Below are 15,211 nucleotides of genomic sequence, written 5' to 3' on the forward strand. Positions count from 1 at the left end.
CATTGCTTTGCCTACAGGTGGGCAGCACCAGTGGAAGGGCAGCCAGTACATCCCTCGGCCCGTGCCGCTTCCCGCAGCCCCCATTGGCCTGGAGCTGTGAACCGCAGCCAGTGTGTGCCATGATCGGCCAAACCTGGGGAAGCGGCAAGTAAACAAACCAGCCTGGCCTGCCAGGGGCTTTCCCTGAACAAGCAGTGGACCGGCTTTGAGAACCACTGATCTAGACCATCCCTGAGAGGTGTTTGTCCAACCTGCTCTTAAGAATCTCCAATGATGGAGATTCCACGACCTCCCTAGGCAATTTATTTCAGTGCTTAACCACCCTGACAGTTAGGAAGTTTTTTCTAATGTCCAATCTAAACTGCCGTTGCTTCTTGTCCTATCCTCAGAGGTTAAGGAGAACAATTTTTCACCCTCCTCCTTGTAGCATCCTTTTTATGTACTTGAAACCTGTTATCATGTCCCCTCTCAGTCTTCTCTTTTCCAGACTAAACAAACCTAATTTTTTCAATCTTCCCTTATAGGTCATATTTTCTAGACCTTTAAATATTTGTGTCGCTCTTCTCTGGACTGTCTCCAATTTGTCCACATCTTTCCTGAAATGTGGCACCCAGAACTGGACACAATACTCTAGTTGAGGCCTAATTAATGAAGGGTAGAGAGGAAGAATGACTTCTCATGTCTTGCTTACAACACTCCTGCTAATGCATCCCAGACAGATGTTTGCTTTTTTTGCAACAGTGTTACACTGTTGACTCATATTTAGCTTGTGATCCGCTGTGACCCTCAGATCCCTCTCTGCAGTGCTCCTTCCCAGGCAATCATTTCCCATTTTGTACATATATTCCTTTTAGTCAGAGATTGGAAGTCAAAAGCAAACTCTCCTGCTTTTTCAACTCCCAATTTAGTTTTAAACTTTGAATTAACTAATCACTGAACTGAAATGAAGGAAATAATCTCTCTCTATCTGCAGAAGAGGGCACTACTGTTAAAAGCTGATTTAGCACTTTAACCAACTCTGGTTCCAGGAGCTTAGCAAGTGACTTACACCAGTTTAGTGGTTTGACTTTGGGTATGGCTACACTTGCACTTCAAAGCGCTGCCGCGGCAGCGCTTTGAAGTGTGAGTGTGGTCGCAGCGCCAGCACTGGGAGAGAGCTCTCCCATTGCTGCACGTACTCCACATCCTCTACTGGTGTAGCTTGCAGCGCTGGGAGCCGTGCTCCCAGCGCTGCGGTACTGTTTACACTGAAGCTTTACAGCGCTGTGTCTTGCAGCGCTCAGTGAGGTGTTTTTTTCACACCCCTGAGCGCGAAAGTTGCAGCGCTGTAAAGAGCCAGTGTAGCCATGGCCTTTGTTTAAAACTTTGGCAGCAAACATGTAATGTTTCAAATTATTTTTCTAATGTAATGATCTTAATAGATTATAATAAAGTTTAGACCTTAACATAGGTTGTCAATTTCAAATTTAATTTTAAATATATTTAAATAAAAAAATCTAATTTAAAATTTTAAAATTTGATTTTTATGTTAAAAGTCACTTTTTTTTTTAAATCCACCCTGTCTAAGAGATTCAACCATAACCAATGTCCTCCAGAGTTAGCTTCTCTGAAAGTGTCTATCCAGGCAAAAGACCCATAAAAACCCATAGAAACAACTGTCCAGGTGCAATTGCTGTAACCAGTTTTTATGAAGTTCTTTGGGCAAAACCCTGTCTGCCCTTTATATGGAAGTTTCATAGTAAGTACCCGTATGTCATTCGTAACCTGCATTTCAGTACTACCCTGTAGTTTGCACAGTGTATTAGTTTAGTCTTGTAAAGCAATTTGGGATACTTTCAGATGACAAATGCTATGTAAGTGTACATGCTAAAATCACGCTGGATAACGGATGGTTGCAAATGGTCAGGTGGTATTGAGTCCATGAAAATTATCCCTGTTTGCTTGTTTTGTCACTCTTCTACTATAGTAGCATCTAACTTAATGACTGCACTCCATTGTGAACTAACAGGCAAATAAACTAAGAGGTGGTATGGAGTAGGGACTTCAAGAATGGCTTTACCAAATCTATTTCACCGAGGATTAATCTCAAAGAATCATTACAGTATTTAGCACTGTTAGTAGCCTCTATCTGAGAGAAGCTCACACACTATTCTACTACTAGGCTCAACTTGCATTAGTAGAAGTATTCAGGGGATGCCTGGACCACATTGAGATGACAGTTTCATATTCACTAGAATTCAACAAATCTATCCTCATTATTAAAAATAGCATTGCAAAGAAATTAAATTGAATTTTAAAACCACCATATCTAATGTGAAAAAGAGCAGTGACTGTCACAGAGAAATAGGAGAAGCACAAAAGTGCCTGATACAGTTTCATAGTATAATATAAGTGAAACCACAAAAAAACCACAGAAATGTCAATTTGGCCTACGTATATGTTCTAGGAAACCCCCCTGAAAGTAGATCTAAATCGAGTTTAATTTTCCTTTTCATACCAGTTTTGCATTGTATTTCCAACCAGCACAAACTCTAAGGGTTAGGCAAGTGAAATATCCCAGAATTAAACAATAATTCCAGAGAAGATTGGCAACTGACACCGTGTGTAGCATCACTTTGAAGAGGAGGTATTTGGTCTCTGGCCCTAATCTTGCATGAAAAGATCATTAATTGGTGCTAGCTTTGTGGCCTTGTGCTGGGGTTCTGGTTTGATTTCTCTCTCTCTTTCTCCCTGCACTAGGTGAACGGTAACTTCAAAGAGCTGAATTGGTCTAAAGGGAAAACTTCCATAGTTTTACAGGGATTTATAGGGCTGCAAGGTGAGGAACTGGTTATGAAGGCCTCAAACCTGCAAGTGCTTATGTAAGAGTTATAACTTTAAGAATGAGCAGAGTTCCATTGAAGTCAATGGGACACTAACTGTGGTGGTAACCCCAGCACCATTCCTCCCACTCTGAGCAGCCCTTATGTGGGGTCCCCATTCTGATTGTATCTCCCCAACTCCTTCCTCCCCTTGACTGGCTCCCTCTGAAGTACCTCTTGGCTCAGTGGTGGCAGCTCTCGCAGCAGCTTCTTTCTTGGATGCCTGGTCCAGTGTGTCCCTCTGTAGTGGCAGGTCAAGAGGCGCTGGTGACAGTAGCAGCACCTGAGTCAGTGAGGATAGGGTGGAGGGGTAGGCTGACTTTTTTTTTTTTTCTTTTTTCTTTCTTTATTTTTTAAATGCAGAAATGCTCTAGTTTCAACTCCAGCTTGGTGCTTTTAGGGATCTTGGTTGAAACCATGCACAAGGAGCTGAGGCCCTCACATTACATAGCTGCCCATCTTTCCACGAGCCACCATTTGGGAGTCTGAGAGCCAGAGTATTATGGTGGATTCCTCGATTAGAGCAGAGCATCTACACTATACCATCTCTTAGTTTATTTGCCTGTTAGTTCACAATGGAGTGAAGTCATTAAGTTAGATGCTACTATAGTAGAAGAGTGACAAAACAAGCAAACAGGGATAATTTTCATGGACTCAATACCAACTGACCATTTGCAACTATCCGTTATCCAGCTTGATTTTAGCATGTACACTTACATAGCATTTGTCATCTGAAAGTATCCCAAATTGCTTTGCAAGATTAAACTAATACACTGTGCAAACTACAGGGTAGTACTGAAATACTTTATATTCTGAGGCTTGCACATCCGAGTTCTCAAACTCTGCAAGGTAACACATGGCCCATCAAATGGCCTGGAAATACAAAAAAAAGGTTGAACTCATACTGTAACGTTCGGATAGCCTAAAGCATAAGAGAAAACTTGCTTCATCAGCCCCCCCTCTGGTGTTCTGTTCTGTACAGGTTCTTATATTGTGCTCATCACCAGAGATCTGAGCAACTTCCAGTACTGCATTAAGCAACGTGACTAACATTTGTCATGAGGTGTTTATTTTCTTCTGCTCTCCCTAAAGGGGGAAGTGTGAGCTGTGAGGGTGTTTGATTTTGGAATTTTTTTATAATGTGTTTATGTACACTTGTTGCTCTGTGTGTGTTTGGGGAAGGCAAGCTCAAAGAAATGTGCCTTGCACTTGTAGTGGAAGGAGGTGAGGTGTATGATGGTCCTATGTTCCTGAGGGCGTTTCTTTCACAGTCAAGGGGCAGACACCAAGAAAATTCTATCTCCTGCACAGACGAATTTTACCCTTATTCTGGGAAATTCCATTATGCCTGAGGAGCTGAGCTATCAATCACATCCTTGTTGCAGTGCTTTAGTCAATCTTGTAGATATCCTGGCTGCCTCATGCATTTTCCTAGGGGCTGCAGCAGCCAAACACATCCAGGAGTCCAACAAAAGGGAGCATGCAGTTCTGAGTGCACAGATTTACAGGATGACTTTGAAAATATGGCCCTTGTACAGGCCAATGTACACTAGGGCTAAGATTTTAACCAATAACTAGTGACTTTTGGATGCCCAGCCTGAGACACCTGAAAGAGGCATGATGACCAGAAAATGATGAGCACCAAATAGGGCCCCTTTTCAGATGTCTCAGTTGTAAATCTAAATTCACTAGTCATTTAAAAAAAAATTAAAAATCTTGTCTCATCCCTCATCACCATGATGTCTGAGTGCCTTGAGCCATTCATGGAACTCCCACTGAAGGGCAGCTGCTGGCTAAGAGCCACTGCAAGATGCATAAAATACTAGTAGAAGGAAGTGCTGATAAGTGAGTACCTGCTGCTGCTGCTGCTGCTGACCTTTTATGTCCATTGTAATGTTTTCTGTAAAGACTAACTTCCTTTCTTGCTCTCTCTCTTGCTTTCAGTTGGGAACAGAGGGCCAAATCCTGTGAAGTGCTGATTGCCTTCTGCAAGATGCTGAGCACTGGGAGTAGAAGGTGGCAAGAACCTTGCAGAGGGTGCTCAGTATCTCTCAGGTTAGATCCTGTGGATGCTTTGAGAGGTGGATTGACAGGTGTTTAGTTTATTGCAACATCTGGAAGTACTTCTGCATCCTCTGCTGAAATATTGTGTGTAACTTCTTACAGCACTAAAAGGTGTGATGTCCAGTCGTGCCTGCAGCAGCAGTGTACCAGGAAAGCAGTTGTTTTTGTCTTGCCCTATGCTTTTAGGGATAGAGGGCTTCTGGCAGGACAAAAGCATCACTGTAACCAGAAGGGGTGACTGATCAATGTGACCATGTCATCCCAGGCCAGAAAGTTGGCAGATCTCCTCAGTGAAGTCTTGTTGGTAATTGGAGAGGTCTCCACAGGGCATGGGTTGGGGGCAGAGATGAGGTGGTGAAACAACCCCCCCCCCATCTCCCCCTACATGAACCCAGGGTGGTGATGGCATTGGGAGTCGTATTTGTCTCTGATTCAAAACTACAGCCGGATGCTAGTAGGCTGCTGCTGAAACTAAGCTCTTTTGGATAGGGTGAAAATCCGAAGTCTTGACTATTGTGGTAATTAAGGCTAAGCCAAGAGTTTGGCTGAATCAAGGCCTAATAGAGCTGACTGAAAATTACCAAAATTAGAAACTTTAATGAAAAATTGTGACTGAAAAAACTTCATGACAATTTTTGGGAAATTGTTTCTTTGGTTTATGACTTGCTCCAGTAGTTAAAAGCACTGTTGTGTTTCACAAGAGCTAGAATGCCTAGCCCCAGGATCTTGACCAAAATTTTATAGGGTAAGTAGATTCTGCCTACTTAAAACTTGCTTTGTAGTTTCACTTGGGGAATCGGAAGAGATGGGGGAAATCTTCTTTGTGGTCATGAATAGGTCACTTAATTTTTCTGTCCCTCGGTTTCCCCACCTCTACAATGAGGATATGCCTACGTATTTGACAGAGGTGGAAGTTTGAAAAGCACTTTATTCTGATGAAATGTTGCCAATCCAAGGATCTCAAGGTACTCATATTAAGTCGATAAGATTCTTCACTTTCCATCCTTGACAGAGCACAAGTCTACATGAGAATTAACTGGCTGCCACCTTTCATTTTGGTGCAGGCTGCATCACCTCTGGGTAAAGTGAGTGGTCTGTCTAGTTGTTAGAGCACTTAGCATCTTTCTAACAAAGATTTCAATAGATATTCCAAGTGACCATGAGTAGTAATAACCCAGGTGAAAACCACCTCCTTTAAAGTATTTCATAACTGACATCACAGGGAAATATATATAGATCTGAGGATCACAATAAAACAGTTTCCACCCCAAGATAACAAAATTCAGAGGTTTAACATAATTAGCAGGTTTCCCCAATAATGCAGAAGACACTTTGCCCACACCCATTGCAGATCGCTAATTACTTGTGCTGTGATTCCTGCAGTGTCCTGGGTACTGGTTGACAGGTCACCTATATGAAGTGCAATATAACAAGATTTATAGAAAACAGTCAGAAAAATACAGCTATAGAATCTGAAGGAAACAGTTGACTGGTACAGACTCTTAACATAACCAGCTACCCTCCTCATTGTGTAAGTCTCCTCCACAAGCAAAACTCTTGTGTTGCTCTCACATATACAGTTCAAACTGGGATTCCTCTCCTCAGTATCATGCATGGTTGCTGCTGCTGAGGTCCTTAGATCCTTTCCTATTACGTTGTTATACTGGGATATAAGGCAACTTCACAAGGGGCCTTGGGTCTTGCATGAAACTTAGAAGATCAGACCTAATGCTACTGCATACTGATCTTTCTTTCACCTCTTCCAAGCTGTGTTTAAATAAAAAATAAAATAAAATAAAACCTGTTCAAGGGAGAATGATGGAGGCAGATGAAGGATGAGACAAAATGAGCCGTTAAAGACAGCGCTGAAGTGGGAACCTGAGTTGAAAGATACGGACCACAGTTCTGAGCTATAGCTTGGGGTGGGAGCAAATGTTTCTGTATCATCTCTGGGGCCTCCTAGATTCTGGAGCCAGCCAGGGATTGGACTGATCACTGGTATAAACTAGAGCAGCCCCCAGGATGCTCTAACCTACACCTGGCTGCTAAAAGCCAAGAATAGTTGGTGTGGCTCGACACTCCAGGCATGCCCCCTTTTTCAGCCAGCCACTCCCCAGCATGCTTCCTATATCCCAGACTACACATGTGAGTAAGGTGTGGAGCTGATGTAGTAGTTCTGCTAGCCACTCCCCAACATGCTTCCTTTATCTCAGGCTACAAAATGAGGGGTGGAGCTGATACAGTGGTTTTATACCAGTCAGGGACTGCCCCTCCACAGTGGGAATTCCTGGGTAGCAGGTTAAACTGGCTTTATTCCTGCTGTGAGTTACCACAAAGTCATGAAGCAGAAATAATTGGAACAAATAACTTTTTTTTCCAAATCTAGATTACTTCTATTTCAGATTAAGACAAAGAAAGATCAAATGTATCCAAGTCAGGTCCTCATCTGGTGTCCATTGGTTACACTTCACTGACCTCTTCCAATGGAGAGAACTACACTGATTTATATAGGCTGAGGGTCTGGCCCTCCATGCGTATGCGAGTGAGCGAGAGAACACTGACTCTCTCTCTAATATTCCACATCTGAAATGAAACACAGAAAACGGCAGCTGCCCTCCATGAGTCAGAAAGGCCCTGTTTAAAGGAGCAGGATGCAGAAGACAGAATAACAGAGCCTCCTTTCCCTTACATAGCCGTCATCACCACAAAACCCACAAAGATTTTAAACTAACCACAGGGTAACATGAAACAAATGGTAGCCAAATGGCTGAACTAAAGAGAATATAAATCCACCGCTTTCAAGCAACTGCAATTTGCTAGCAGTAGTTTTCTGATAGATGTGTTTATTAAAACACGCCTTTGTTTTACTTTTATTTTGTTTTATAATATGGAGGCCTCATTCAAGCCCTGGTGCAGCAGTCCATGCCCGTTCAGCAAAGCGCTTTAACTTGCACTTAGCTTTAAGCATATGTTGTCCCATTGAAGTTAGTGTGACTCAAGCATGTGTTTAACATTAAACAAGGGTTTAAAAGCTTTGATGAATAGAGATGGTCTTAAATGTTTTGCTGAATTTGGACCCCAGTGGATAATTCCTGAGAGGATGAAAAAATCTCTTCTGTAATGAATGTAAATGTTACCTCTTGTTCTGGATTTTCTTCTGTTAGGATTAGTAGAAATAATCATATAGTGTTAGTGATCCCAGTGTTTTAGTTTCATGTCGGCGGTATGGACAAAATGCCTTGGTTGGTTTGCCGGCTCTGACCTTTGGGCTTGCTTTATCCTGCCACAACAAATTCTCAAAGCGGTTTGTAAATGACTTTTCCACAGAAACCCTCTTCTTTATGTGAGCTATTCATTTTTTCTTAAAATGAGCAGAGGCGTGTTGTGATAACGGGGTCTACAAAAGTACTCTACTTGTGAGCTCAAGTGTAAAAAGTGAGTGTCAGTTCATAGATTGTGATATCTTATCATAATAAATGTTGATGGGAAAGTTGCGAAAGGGAGATGGATTGAATTAGCTAAAACAAAAAGGCCTATTGATATGCTTCAAGGACTGTTAAAATTATGACTGGTAAACAAGGGGAGTGGAAATCAACGAATAGGGCCCTACCAAATTCATAGCCATGAAAAACATATCATGAACTGTGAAATCTGGTCTTCCCCCATGAAATCTGGTCTTATGTGCTTTTGCTCTATACTATACAGATTTCAGGGGGGAGACTAGCATTTCTCAAATTTCCTGTCCCAAAAGGGAGTTGCAGGGGTGGTTGCAAGGTTTGTTTGTTTGTTTTTTTTGTTGTTTTTTTGTGGTGGAGGTGTCACTGTCTCGCTAACCTTACTTCTGTGCTGCCTTCAGAGCTGAAAGGCTGGAGAGTGGCGGCTACTGACTGAGGGCCCAGCTCTGCAGCCAGCAGCGCAGAAGTAAGGGTGGCAATATAGTATGCCATGCCATGCCATGCCATACTGTGCCATCCCTACTTCTGCACTGCTGGTGGTGGTGGCTCTGTCTTCAGAGTTGGGCTCCTGGCCAGCAGCTGCTATTCTCCAGCTGCCCAGCTCTGAAGGCAGCGCTGCCACTAGTTCAGAAGTAAGGGTAGTAGTACCACAACCACCCTACTACAATAACCTTGTGACACCCCCCCACACACACGCACGCGCGCATATACACACACACATGACTCCTTTTTGGGTCAGGACCCCTACATTACAACAGGGTGAAATTTCTCATTTAAATAGCTGAAATCATGACACTTGTGATTTTTAAAATCCTATGAGCGTGAAATTGACTAAAATGGACCATGAATTTGGTAGGGCCCTATCAGTGAACCAAAAGTGGTGTGTCAGAAATTGGTCTGATTGGTGGACAAAATGATGTTGGGATGGACTTTCCACTATTGCTCCTTTTTTATGTCATTAAAGAGATTTTTGGGATGAAAAATAGGCTACTAGAGTGAGCTTCACTATCATGGTTGCCACCTCAACTGTCTTCTGTGACCCTGATCCTGAGAGATGTCCTGACCAGACCAGGCTAGAGAGAGGGACCTAATGACATTACCACCACCGCCAGCTTCAGTTAAATACTGAACATCATTTGACATGTGATCCTTTCCTGCATCTATCCTTTCCCACCATATCTCTTTCTAATATAGCTCTCTAATACGAGTCTAGCTTAGCTGCCTAAGGCTACGTCTTCACTACCCGCCATATCGGCGGGTAGCAATCGATTGCTCGTGGATCGATATATCGCGTCTCAGACGCGATATATCGATCCCCGAATGCACTTATATCGATTCCGGAACTCCACCAACCCGAACAGAGTTGCGGAGTTGACATGGGGAGCAGCGGACATCGATCCTGCGCCATGAGGACTGTGAGTAATTCTATCTTAGATACTTCGACTTCAGCTACATAACGTAGCTGAAGTTGTGTATCTGAGATCGATTTTCCCCCGTAGTGTAGACCAGTCCTAAGACTGCATATTTTGCAACAATGGAATCGGACAGGAACAGTGATAGTTAGATGGACTGGCCTCAGGCTAACCTTTTCTGTTTTTCCCAAGAGGACAGTTATTACCATCTTTTGTACCATCTAAAAGACTGACAAACAAATGGGGGAGGGTTCGTTCTAAAGCCTCTCTCCAGCTAAAGGGAAGGGGATCAGGGTGGTGTTAAAATGGAAACCCTGAGGCCCAGATTCTGATACCCATACTCACCCTGAGAAGCAAAAATAGACCCATAGACCTAACTGACTACACGTGCAATAAGTTAATACTTAGCATGAGTCAGGGTATTAGATTCTGATCCTTAGGGCTTGGCTATACTTGCAGATGTAGAGTGCTGGGAGTTAAACCAGCCTTTGGAAATCGCAGTAGGGAAAACGCTGCCGTGTGTTTACGCTGTCAGTTGCAAGTGCGCTGGCATGGCTATATTTGCAGCTCTTGCAACACCACAAAGAGCAGTGCATTGTGGTAGCTATCCCAGTGTGCACGTGGCTGCAACGTGCTTTTCAAATGGGGGGGGTTTGGAGTGTGACAGGGAGTGTGTTGTGTGTATGTGGAGAGAGAGACAGTGTGTTTTGCGGGGCAGAGGGTGTGTCAGCATGCTGTCTTGTAAATGCAGACAGCAGCAGACACCCCCCCCCGCACCCCGCCTCTCTCTCTCACACACACACACTATCAGCAGCAGCATTCCACAGTAATGGTTGCTTTGTCCCGGGGCAGATAAGCATACTAGCTGGCTGAAACAGAGCTTTGAAAGGGGATATCCGCATGCCTGCAGTTGAGTTCAAAACAATGCCAAGAGTGGCCACTTGACTTCAGGGGATTATGAGTATGGGTAACCTGGTATGCAGCAGGCTTTATGCTTCTCATGGAGGTGAATTACCAGGAGCACTCCAGCTGCAGAGTCCAGGAGCTCTAAGGCCTTGGCTACACTCACACTTTACAGCGCTGCAACTGGGGTGTGAAAAAACACCCCCCTGGGCGCTGCAAGATACAGCGCTGTAAAGCGTCAGTGTAATCAGGGCAGCAGCGCTGGGAGCGCGGCTCCCAGCGCTGCACGCTACACCCGTAAGGGATGTGGTTTACATGCAGCGCTGGGAGACCTCTCTCCCAGCGCTGCTGCTCTGACTACACTCACACTTCAAAGCGCTGCCGCGGCAGCGCTCCCGCAGCGCTGCCGGGGCAGCGCTTTGAAATTCCAGATGTAGCCATACCCTAAGTGCCTTGCCAATGTGGACACCTCAGGGATAAGGGCACCCAGGGCTGATTTAATGCGCTCTAACTTGCAAGTGTAGCCAAGCCCTTAGTGACTAAAGCACAGGGCCTGTGCTACCATTAAGGCGAACTAGGCGGTTGCCTAGGGTGCCAAGATTTGGGGGTGCCAAAAAGTGGTGCCCTCCAATTTATTTTTACAGTGGTTCCTCCCTGAGCGCAAGGTCGCTGCTCCACTTCTCCTTCCTCCCAGGCTTGCAGCACCAATCAGCTGTTTGGCACTGCAAGCCTGGGAGGGGAGGAGAATTAGAGTGGGAGCGGCGTGCTCGGGGAGGATGTGGAGCAGAGAAGAGCTGGGGTGGGGAGGTGCTGCTTGGCTCCCTGCAGGGGAGAACTCCTATGGAGGGGTGCCTCGGGACAGAGGGGGGGATGGGGAGCTGCCACATGGCTGGGAGAGGGGCGCAAGGTGGAAGTTTCGCCTAGGGCACGAAACTTCCTTGCACCGGCCCTGCTAAAGCAGATATGGGGCTGGGAATCAAATAGGGAGGGGGCAGATGGTGGTGGAGCAAAAGAGGAAAGAAAATATTTAGGAGGAAAAAAACAAGCACAGAAGCAATGTTACCTCTGGTGAGAGTTTGTGCAGGTTATTAGGGCAGACTTACATTGTGTATGATTTTTGCAATGAAAGAGGGAAGGGGAACCAGAGCAGAATGTTATGCAGTGAGGTTACTTTTTGAAAATATTCTTTGGTTTCCTGAGGAGGATCAGCTGTAACTGTCCCTGCATTTTTGTGTTGCATACACTGTATTAGTAAAAGCTTATCTATACTTACTGCGCTGCAGTGGTGCAGCTGCATCATCTGTAGCACATAGTGAAGACACTACCTATGCCAACGGGAGAGCTTCTCCCATCGATGTAGGTACTCTGCCTTCCCAAGAGGCAGTAGGTGTGTCAGTGGGAGAAGTCCTCCCAGCAACATAGCACTGTCTACCCAGGGAATTCAGTCAGTCTAACTCTGTCGCTGAGAGGTGTGGATTTTACGGTACCCCAGAGCGACATAGTTATACCAACATAAATTTGTAGTGTAGACTGGGGCTAAGAGGCAGATTGCAAATTGCAGCAGACCTTTGGGTTTCAGACTGATTGTGATGTATATTTTCTATATTACCGGCTGGATTGAGTACCAGGGCGAGAGGCGCAGGTGGAGTCGATGAGGGAGCATCAGCCATCTACTTACTGCAGTGAAGATACCATAGTAAGTAGATTTAAATACATCAACTTCAGCTACGGTATTCATGTAGGTGAAGTTGCATAACTTAGATCGATTCCCCTCCACCCCCAGTGTAGACCAGACCTAAATGTGGTTTCACTGTACTTTCAGAATTGACAACTTTGTTTAAATGATCGAAGAATTCAAGTCCTCCATCATTTAAATTATCTCAAGTCAATTTTTCAGAAGCTCATAAGTGACTTAGAAGCCGAAGTCCTATAGACTTTCAGTGAGACTTGGGAGCCTCAATCACATTTGAAAATGGGACTTAGGAACCTCTCAGCTTTTGGATAATTAACTTTTTGGTGGAAAAGCTTCCTCTAGCTTTGGTCTGATTATGATCATGGTTTAAGCTCACCTCTGAGGAATAGTGGGGGCAGTTCAGCTCAAATCAGACAGTTCATTGTTTACAGTTTTGGACATGATTGGTAACTATTTATATTTACATTTTAGAAACATAGAAGATTAGGGTTGGAAGGGATCTCAGAAGGTCATCTAGTCCAACCCCCTGCTCAAAGCAGGACCAATCCGCAGACAGATTTTTACCCCAATTCCCTAAATGGCCCCTTCAAGGATTGAATTCACAACCCTGGGTTTAGCAGGCCAATGCTCAAACCACTGAGCTATCCCTCCCCACCTTTAAAAACATTCTGCTCTCTTAATGTCGTGCCAGTTCACTTATATGTTTGCTTCAGGTTTCTCCATTACCTATAATTGGTATATACTACCTCTGTGAGTAGCACTAAGTGAGTAATTTGTAGCAAATGCCATACTGAATACAGTAACTCCTCACTTAACATCCTCCCATTTAATGTTGTTTCAAAGTTATATCGCTACTCAGTTAGGGGACATACTCATTTAAAGTTGTGCAATGCTCCCTTATAATGTAATCTGGCTGCCTGCTCTGTCCACTGCTTGTAAGATTCTATGGAAGAGCAGTGACTTTAAAAGGGAGCATTGCACAAGTTCCTCTTCTCTGCCTCCTCCTCCTCCCTCCCAGTGCTCCCCCCACCGCCACACAGCTGTTTGGCAGCACTTAGGACTTTGTGGGGTGGGGAGGAGAAGAAGAGGGGATGCAGCGTGCTCTGGAGAGGAGGTGGAGTGGGGGTGAGAAGAAGTGGGCCTGGAGCATCCCCGGCAAAGTCGGTGCCTGTTCTCTGAGGAAGCTGCCGCTGCTGCTGCGAAGGTGCTTCCTAGCGTCCTTGACTGCAGCGGGCTATGCCTGTGTAGGATAAGCCAGAGGCACTTCCTAACAACAGTACTGTACAGTATATAATGTCTTTTGTCTGCCCCTCACAAATTTCATTGGAACCTAACCCCCCGCATTTACATTAAATCTTATGGGAGAATTGGATTCATTTAACATCGTTTCACTTAAAGTTGCATTTTTCAGGAACATAACTACAGCATTAAGCGAGGAGTTACTGTACAAACTCCCATGAAAATTCACAATGCCAACAACTTATCATCTTACATACCTCCTAAGGCCTACCTTTGTCCTGATGAGTACAAATCACTCCCACTAGCTAAGATGACAAACACCTGTGACTACTTTGATCTCTGTGACTTACACAGTTTATGCAACTGCACCTGAGCTATTTTAGGCACAGGCCATCCTTGTTCCTTGCTTAGTATAAGGGGTCCCTAACCTCTCACTGGGGTCCTTAAATGCTATTGCAATAATAAATACTAACTCAGTAAGTCAGTTGTCTGTCAGCAGCTTGAGATTCTCTTGAATTGATGTGTTTTTCAATATTTGCTGAATAATTTCAACAGTTGACTCTTGCTCTGTGACTTGGTCACAAACAGATAATTAGGAACACTCTGCAGCTGAAACTTTAAAGTGTGTTTAGTGATGTGACTACTAGGTTGGTTTGTTATAGTTTCTCTTCCCAGACTGGGTAAATAACTTTCAGCATCAAGTGTTGAGTGTGAGTACGGTATTTATGTTTGAGTTCAGTAGTCACTTTCTGCAAGCTAAATCTAAGCTTCATATTTGCAGCAAAGTTGATGCCAAAATTTCATTCAATACAGTGACCAAGGAAAGCCAGTACAAAGTGCCTGCCGTTTCCTTAATTGAGCAAATAGTGTAGATAACATTTAGCTTCAGGTGAGAGCTCCCTTTGTTCTCGCCGGCATGCTTTTAGTGGCTTGATTTGTTTTTCTCTTCTACAATTAGTTTTTAAGCAGTCACTTTTCACACTCTCCCCTCCCAATCCCAAATCAAAATTGAAGCAAATGGCATTTATGAGAAATTGGAGATTGACATGTTGCTTTTTAATCTCCCCCAGCACATTCCCACGTACAGCAGAAACTTTCACTTCTCACTCCCTGTTTTCTAGACACACACTGCACCTGAAGCCGGTGTAAAAAGATCAATATAAGCTCATGTCTCAGATGCAGCACCGATAGTTTTCCCTCCCCGCCCCAATATTGAAAAGAACCAACTTACGTGTCTTGATTTTCTTGATACTTTGCTTAAGAGGGCTGGAAATCGAATGCAGTACTGGAACCAACTCCCTGCATTAAATGAGGAAGTGCTGATACAAGGCAGGATGTTTGAGGGACTGACTCACATGTGTAGCATAGTGGGTCTTGACTACCAGTGGAATGAAAGGAATAACCACACTAACTACAGCTTGCTCTGCTGAAGTTAGTGGTGATTGTGAAGTACCATCTAATAATAAATGCTCAGCAACATTTGATCTTCCATCTTTCTCACCTCCCTGTTTGGCCACACATTATGCTGTAAATGTCACAGAGCATTATGTATTGATCCAAAATCTTACCGTGATTTACGTGAAC

At 44.1% G+C, this 15,211-nt stretch overlaps 1 protein-coding gene across 3 annotated transcripts in view; it reads right to left on the minus strand.

The window, feature by feature from the left end:
* Positions 1 to 14,940, minus strand: part of LOC127043040 (CD276 antigen homolog) — a 35,926-nt gene extending 20,986 nt beyond the window's left edge. For all 3 annotated transcript variants that reach the window (XR_007772115.1, XM_050936734.1, XM_050936733.1), the window contains exon 1: positions 14,859 to 14,940. The gene's annotated coding sequence lies outside the window, so the exon portion shown is untranslated. The remainder of the gene's footprint in view (positions 1 to 14,858) is intronic.
* Between the last annotated feature and the right edge of the window lie 271 nt (positions 14,941 to 15,211).

This window comes from Gopherus flavomarginatus, chromosome 1 (assembly GCF_025201925.1).
Source record: "Gopherus flavomarginatus isolate rGopFla2 chromosome 1, rGopFla2.mat.asm, whole genome shotgun sequence".
In the NCBI taxonomy this organism is placed as follows: Eukaryota; Metazoa; Chordata; order Testudines; family Testudinidae; genus Gopherus; species Gopherus flavomarginatus.